Raw genomic sequence first — 9,161 nt, 5'->3', positions numbered from 1 at the left:
AGCTTATATTATAAATTACAAGTATATATATATATAGTGTTTCAAAAACGTAAACGTGATACGACATAATATTTTTTTATATTATTTAAATGGTTATAAATGAACTTTGAAATATAATTGTTTTTGAAAAACTAAAATATAATATTATTAAAACATTTCAATTCTATATAATATGTACAAATTTATATGGAGAATAGATATATATATATATATATATATATATATATATATATATATATATATATATATATATATATATATATATATATATATATATATATATATATATAATTAAAGCTTATATTATAAATTACAAGTATATATATAGTGTTTCAAAAACGTAAACGTGATACGACATAATATTTTTTTATATTATTTAAATGGTTATAAATGAACTTTGAAATATAATTGTTTTTGAAAAACTAAAATATAATATTATTAAAACATTTCAATTCTATATAATATGTACAAATTTATATGGAGAATAGATATATATATATATATATATATATATATATATATATATATATATATATATATATATATATATATATATATATATATATATATTTTACAAAGTGATTTAATATAATATTAACTAGATACAAAACGTTTTGGATTTAAATTAATATTATCATATGTATATACAACGAGACGTTGATTCATAGAAGCAAATGACCATAATACTCAAAAGTATAGGTTACATTTCTTATAATATAAATTATTGGTATATAAGTCTAATTATTGATAAGGGTAGGTGCAGCGAAACGTAAAATACTAGTTTTCGTAGCGTACGAGTTAACGTTCGAGAAACCGGAACCGGAACATAAGTCGTGTGTCAATGTACGAGTCATCGGAGCGAAAGTTACAAGTCATCTATGCTCATGAATATAATATAATATATATATATATATATATATATATATATATATATATATATATATATATATATATATATATATAATTATATAAATTAAATAAATATATATATATATATATTAAATATTATTAAAACTGTCGGCAGCCATCAATAATTCGTATGTGAGCTGGCAACAGGGGCCATGTGATCGCATGGCTATGTGCCTGTGTGCCCATGCGATCGCATGGGGTAGGATTCAGCAAAACTTTATAAAGCTCGATCAACTCTAGCATTCGACATACACACTTACATCTATATTACTCTCTTTGTTATTTATATTATTATTATTATTATTATTATTATTATTATTATTATTATTATTATTATTATTATTTTTATTATTATTATTATTATTATTATTATTATTATTATTATTATTAAGAATAATATTATTATTAATCTTATTATTATTAGTAGTGTTATTATTATTATTAGTATTATACATAAAATACTACGACGAGGTCATAAGCGAGTTATTTTCAAAACGGGTTTTACGAGCGGGATAGAGCTAAGGAAATTATGGGATATAGCTATGGATGTTATGGGTATTGTTCAGGGGTATGCTCGTGAGTCAAATCTAGTGTTTATCATCTCCGTTGCGTCTACGTACTTTCCTACAATATTGAATCTCAATATTGATACGTGAGCATTCATATCTTATCTTTTATATATTAATAGTGTATCCCTGACTAGTGCTCGAGTATATATGATTATGCATGCTTGAATGTTTATTTTTGTCGTTATATAGTTTATGATAAATCATGAATTTAATACATATGCTGCTGAGATAAGATATATGATAAGCATGTCGTTGAAAAGCTGTCGAAAAATTAATAACTTTTCATTTAGAAGCCGTGTAGTTTCGATGAACGGATTAAAAGATATGACCAACTGAATTATCATTAATTTTTGTATTATTATTAAAAATGATTATTATTATTACTACTATCGTCGTTATTATTATTATCTAATTATTATTATTATTATTATTATTATTATTATTATCATTATCGTTATAAGTATTATCATTAAAAATTGTTATTGCTATTAATATTACTATCGTTATTATTATTAAAGTTATTATTAATATTATCGTTATTATTATTATTATTATTATTATTATTATTATTAGTATTATCATTAATATTATTATAATATTTATTATTATTATTATTATCATTATCATTAAAATTAATATTAGTATCATCTAATTATTATAATTACTATTATTATTATCATTATTATGAATGCGATTTAAAAAAGGACTAAAAGCTATTAAACAAATCAATTAGGAAATAATGAGTATAAGTATCATGATGAAATTAAAATATTGTATGATATTGATTTATATAAAAATATTGTTTTCATTATTATTATTATTATTATTATTATTAAAAGTATCATTAATATTAAAACTATCATTTTCATTAAAATTATCATTTTTATTATAAAATATCATTATTATTATCATTTTAGTATTATTATTAAAAATTATCATTTTGAATAGAATTATTATTTTTATATAAAATATTATTATTATTACAGTTAATATTAAAAAGTATCGTTATTATTAAAATTATCATGATTAGAATTATCATTTTATTAAAATTGATATCATTATTAGTAGAATAATAATAATTATTATTATTATTACAAAATCAGATAACTTTTACTCATTATTATTATTATCAATATTATTTTAATAAATATGTGATACAAAGATATTTTTACCACACGTAAAATAATTACATTAATAATACATGCCACCATATTTTTATGATATTGAATAAACTGTATAGATTTTTATTACTTGAGATATATAAAAAGTATATTTTTGTCATATATAAATTTTAATATAAATTTTATTTATTAATAAATGAATTGTATTATTTACTTTAATAAAATATGATAAATATATTTAAATATATAACGACTATATTTAGGTTATATAATAAACATGTATAGATTTTGGAAATTATTTTGGGTCAAGTTGACTTTTGTTGACTTTTGCATATCGATCTCGAGCATTAGGATTGTGATACACTATGATCTGACCTAGCTTGTTAGACATTTATTTGACCAACATATACTAATATAGGTTCGTGAATCCGAAGCCAACCCTACACTTGTTCAATGTCGTCATATGTATTTTTACTACAAAATACAGTATCGTGACTTTCATTACTCCCTTTTTATATATTTTTGGGCTGAGAATACATGCGCTGCTTTTATAAATATTTTACAAAATAGACACAAGTACTTGAAACTACATTCTATGGTTAGATTATTATACCGGATATCACCTATATTAAATTGGTAACATAAGAATTAGTGTTTATTATAATTGCCACTAATTGACGCGAATTTTAAAGATAGATAAATTCTCTAACAGACGAGTGGTTCTGTTCTCTACAGACGAGTGGTTCTGTAGATCTATTATCTACAGACGAGTGGTTCTGTCTCTACAGACGAGTGGTTCTGTTTATCCTTGGGGATATTTTCATGCATTTTGTTAATATGGGTTATCAGGTGTTCAATTCATATGAATGATTTTTATACACAGGTAATGTTTATTGATTAAACGAAAATCTTGTGGTCTATTAAAATAATAAATTTATTATTGGTAATAAACTAATGAACTCACCAACCTTTTGGTTGACATTTTTAAGCATGTTTATTCTCAGGTATTAAAGAAATCTTCCGCCGTGCATTTGCTCAATTTAAAGATATTACTTGGAGTCATTCATGGCATATTTCAAAAGACATTGCATTCGAGTCATACGAGTTCATAAAGATTGTTATTAAATAAATAATAGATTAAGTCATTTATAGTTGGGAGATATTGTGAAATAGCATACATAATTGTCAATTATCATTGTAATGAAAATTGTATTTTAAAAACGAATGCAATGTTTGTAAAATGTATCATATAAAGGTCAATACCTCACAATGGGACCAAATCTTATTGTATTCATCCATATGGATTTGAACGGGTCGTTTCATGTGGTATCAGAGCAGTGGTCTTAGCGAACTAGGTCTTGCATTAGTGTGTCTAACTGATAGTTGATAAGATGCATTAGTAAGTCTGGACTTCGACCTTAGCTGCATGTCAAAAAGTTTTGCTTATCAATTCTTGTCAGAAAATTACCTGCTTATCATTCTTAAGTCTAGACACATCTTACTGCATTAATTGCATGAATAGTGTATAGACAAAATTCGTATCTTAGCATATCTGCTAATTCATATCTAAGCGTATCTGTTACTGTAAACTTTGCCTGACATATTCCGTAAATTCCTCCGTAATCTACGAAATCTTTTGTTCTATATATAGATATTCTATGCAATTAGAATATCATCCGATAGCCGAAAATCATTTCATATCGAAAAATCCTTTAATCAATCATACGAAATGGAACTCGCCACTAGTTCAAGTCCCTCGGATTCTGATATGGAGTTTCACTCGAGCTTCGAAAGCAGTGTGACCGGAATGGATCAACCAATTAGACATAATCTATTCTGGATGAATTGGGGATGGGTTCGTAGCCTACTTAATCACTGGAGACAATAAGAAGGTGATCCCTTCCATCCACCACATTTCCCTCTTAGCGAAGAACCTGAAGCACTTACCGGCAAACCTGTCCGAAACACCATTTTCTCTCTCATTTCCAGAGTATCTCGTCACGATTATATACTATCTCAAATTCTAGATCTTATTCATTCGCTCGTCTGAACCGACAATCATCCCGGTGTAATAGAAGAAGTCAACGAGCTTCGCGCTCGGGTAGTGACTTTGGAGAATATGGTGCAAAGGTTACAAGCAGCAGCATCACCGGCATCAACAGTACCACCATCATCAACACCAACAGTACCATTACCACCACCAACAACATCCACATCTCATACTTCAACATCACAAAATGTCCCACAAACATCAACGTAATACGCACCATAGATACCAAGGAATACCAACAACAGCAAACAATGAAGTATTGATTCATAACTTCAACGAGGAAATATTCTACAAAGAATATGTAGTTTCTAAAAGTTTTAGAGATTATATATTCAAGTTCTAATTGTAAACCAGATGAGTGAGCGAATAGAAATGATGAAATGAAACACTGACCGGAATGGTGCACGATTTACAAGCTAGAATTCTTTTACCAGCAGCATCAACAATACCGTCAGCATCACCAGCACCGTCAGTGCCATCAGCATCAGCAGCACCTACAACATCACAAACTTCACCAGATCCATAATCATCGCAAACATCATCACTAATCAACAATGCGTATATTGTATCAAAGAGTTATGAAGTAATAACTCATTTTCCCTGAAGAAATTATATGTATATTTTATATATATATATGAATTTTGAGATAAAAATAAATCTTCTCGTACTAAGCTATTATGTATGAATTGAAAAAGGGTAGATACTACTCGGTTAATTCATATTAATAATATGCTATGATGTACATAACGATTCGACAATCGCTAACTATAATCTCTGCTTCAACTCAATAAATTCCCTTTCATAATAAATCAAGTGTATTATTCAAATATATGTTTGGTTTTACACTTTCATTTGCGAGGTACTCGAAACTTTCTAGAAAACATCATTCATATCTTGCGAAGTTCACGAGAATTTCACGAGCACCAACATCATTCACTGAGGAAATATCAATAAAAATGAATAATGAATATTGATTCATAATTTCATTTAAGTTGAAGAAATAACCCTCGAAGATTACGAAATTTCTAAAGTTTTAGAGATTATTCATTTCTAGATCCAGCCGAAAATCAAATGAGTTTAATTTAATATTAACTCATTAAATCTGTATTACATTTGAAGAAAATATACATATATTTTCATAAAGACTGTAATAAAAATTCTCTGGTACAAAATATCACTTGTGAAACTTTTAACGGGTAGGTAATACCCGAGAGATATATAAATTCACAATTAATATGTTACATTCTTCGATCCTGATTCAGCAATCATCAACTATACTCACTATTTTCATTCTTTCATAAGAAATCAAAACAACCATACCCATTCAAATCCAATTACATATTCTGATTTTAACATATCAGAATTCAATTCGAGATATAACCGATATCATCACTCTTAGATCTCTACAGCTTTCAAAGCTATACTTTGACTTCAAAATTGTGTTAGAACATTACTACTATTCATTAAACCCATAAAACAATTTTTGTATCATTCAAAATTCATTACAATCTACATTCAAACCCTTCATGATTCATGAAAACACCTTAATTAAGAAACAATCGAGATAATGATCCAACCACATGTTATCCACAATCATGCATCTGGAAAACTCCCGAAACCTAAGTAGAAGTTTAACACAAATCCATGAGCCATTAGCGTTGTTATTACCGCAAATAACTTTGTAATTCCTCTTCAAAGTAGCCAGTTTTGTCACAGCTCCAGCAAATCAACTTCGACTTTTCAGTCGGACTAGCCTTATTATAACCTTGATATATACGTTGTCTTTTCGCCATCGTTACCGGGGAACCTTTTATATTTCACCACATTATCAGCAGATGTACCAGCAACTTCGTTACTCTTTGGCGTAAGCCTCTTCGAAAAATCATTATATGTACTCATTGAAACCCCATCATCTACTCATCTGCATCTTGTAACGATAATTGCCATACCAATTACCGAGAATCAGCAATCAGTATTTTGAATCTCGCTGCATTTTTACATCAACAGTTATATGTGTACATATAACATTTATCTCCTAGAATTATGATCTTCAATTCTGAAATTCTGAAAAATCACCCAGTCTACGAATCAATACCCTGAATTTTGAAAAATGCTGATGAAGCAGCAAAAACTGTAAACGACCTTAACAACAAAAAGTTTAATGATAAAGAATAATGTGTTAGCAAAACTCAAAAAAGAGAAGGTTTGCTACTGGAAAACGGATTGAGCAAACTATGAAGGAGGATGTGGACAAATCACAAAGACTAAACCTGCCTTTAAAGAATCTAAATGATTTAGTGTCTACTGAAGTCATTAACGAATACCTTGCTCCTGACTCTAAACCCTTGCGTACAATATTCTTCATCATCCTCCGATCTTAGATATTCTAAGATATCAATATATCTTTCATTATAAATATCCTCGATATTTCTGAAGATAATTTCATAACTATTCTTATCTGAAAACATTTATCTCCTTGCATTATCTGTATTACATCATAAAGGAAACTGTTTAGTTATTATACTCTGTAAACCTTCGAGCTTAAAATATGAATGTTTTTGAAGAAATGTTAGGAACTGGAGCATGAGTTAGTATGATATAATGACACTTGATCAACGTGATTATATTACAGTAAGTCATGCTGAGATTCTAATGGAACATGATGATTCACAGACCATACCGTCATCATGTGCCATGTTACATAACTCTTTCATTCTATTTAACCTCCAAAAATATTAAGAAAATATTTTTCTTGATGATTCGGTCTTTTCTGAATATTCTGGTAATTTGACAAATCAAATCGTGCTATTACCTTTCCTTTCTACTTTGTATATTATGATCATTCGAAACTTCATACCTATAAATTCTGGACCATTATTCGCTTGACTTGAAGCCGGGAAGAGGAGACAAAAGCATGGAACTCTTAAATATAAAAGAAAATATAAAGCCCGACAACAACACATAAATTACAAACTGTGTATATCAATACGTATTACAACGTAAAGACACGAGAGAATTAAAAACACTGTAACCCCAAGGTAATAGTAAAAGTAAATAAAATTCTCCGGTGGTAGATGAAAAAGAAAAATAACAGATTTGAAAGTTAGGAGTATATCAAGAATCAGAACTGGATGGAGCATATTAACGAATGCTTTAAAGTATGAATTGAGAAGAAAGAATAGAAGGTGTGAGTTGCGGAAATAAGAAAACTAAGGGAGTGGATTTATAGTAAAACATCCGACAGAGCAATCAAAATAGATCATTGCATTTAATCAATGAAGATTCTAATTTCCTTAATTATCGAAGAATCAAATCTTATGAAGAAGATTTTCTCCAAATCCCTTGAACTCTGGAAATCAACCCTATCTACGTCAAAAGATATAACGAAACTTTACCTTTTTCATTTCACTCTTTTGTGATAGCTTCATTTATACTCTTCGCGTAATCAAATTGTTTTATCCATATTACTCAATGATGATAAAAATTTATTTATCGACTCATATTCATCATGAAAACATTTTTATGGTTAGCAATGACGACCCCTATCAAATTTCGGGACGAAATTTCTTTAACGAGTAGGTGCTGTGACAACCCGAAAATTTTTGACCAAATTTAAACTTAACCTTTATATGTTTTTGACACGATAAGCAAAGTTTGTACAGTTAAATTACAAAAATTTTATAACTACATTCATGTAATCAATTACCCTTTGACCGTGCTCGACGATTCACAAACATTTACGTGTATAGATATGTATATATAATATATAGTTATATTAATTGAAAACGTTAACAAAGTATTAGACGTATAATACTGATGTGTGCGAGGTGGTGTATAAAATAGTTATAATTTTTATAAGGAAATACTATTAAATACGATACAATTTTACACAAGTGATTATTTATTTATAGAGTGGATATACCTAAACCTTGCTACAACACTTATAGGCAGTGTACCTAATCATACCGTAGTGTAGTTTTTAGTAAGTCCGGTTCGTTCCACAGGGATCTTTAACCAAGCTTAACGCTATATTTTTAAAAACTATATTTGTAAAAATACAAAAATATATAAGTAATATTATTATTATAAAAAAGGGGGGTTTTTATCATTTAATGACCGGTTTGTCGATTTTTAAAACTTTAGTCGCAGTTAAAACCTAATGTAAAATATTAAAAATAATTATAACTTAATTTAAAGCGTAAAGTAAATAACGATAATGAAATTGCGATAAATAAAAGTGCAATAAAATAAAATTACGATAATTAAAGAGTACGATAATTAAAAATGCAATTAAATAAAATGACAATAAATAAAAGTGCGATAATTAAAAGTGCAATTAAATATGAAATATATAAATTATGCTTATTTAAACTTCCGTAATCATGATATTTGACGTGTTGATTTTAGTTTTATTACCATGGGTTAATTGTCCTTTGTCCTGGATTATTCGATATGTCCATACGGATTTGTCCATAATAGTCCATCAGTCATAATCATAAAGTGTGAAAGTCT

Source organism: Rutidosis leptorrhynchoides, chromosome 1 (genome assembly GCF_046630445.1).
Source record: "Rutidosis leptorrhynchoides isolate AG116_Rl617_1_P2 chromosome 1, CSIRO_AGI_Rlap_v1, whole genome shotgun sequence".
In the NCBI taxonomy this organism is placed as follows: domain Eukaryota; kingdom Viridiplantae; phylum Streptophyta; class Magnoliopsida; order Asterales; family Asteraceae; genus Rutidosis; species Rutidosis leptorrhynchoides.
The sequence above is the reverse complement of the archived record's forward strand: the minus strand, read 5'-3'. Positions refer to the sequence as shown.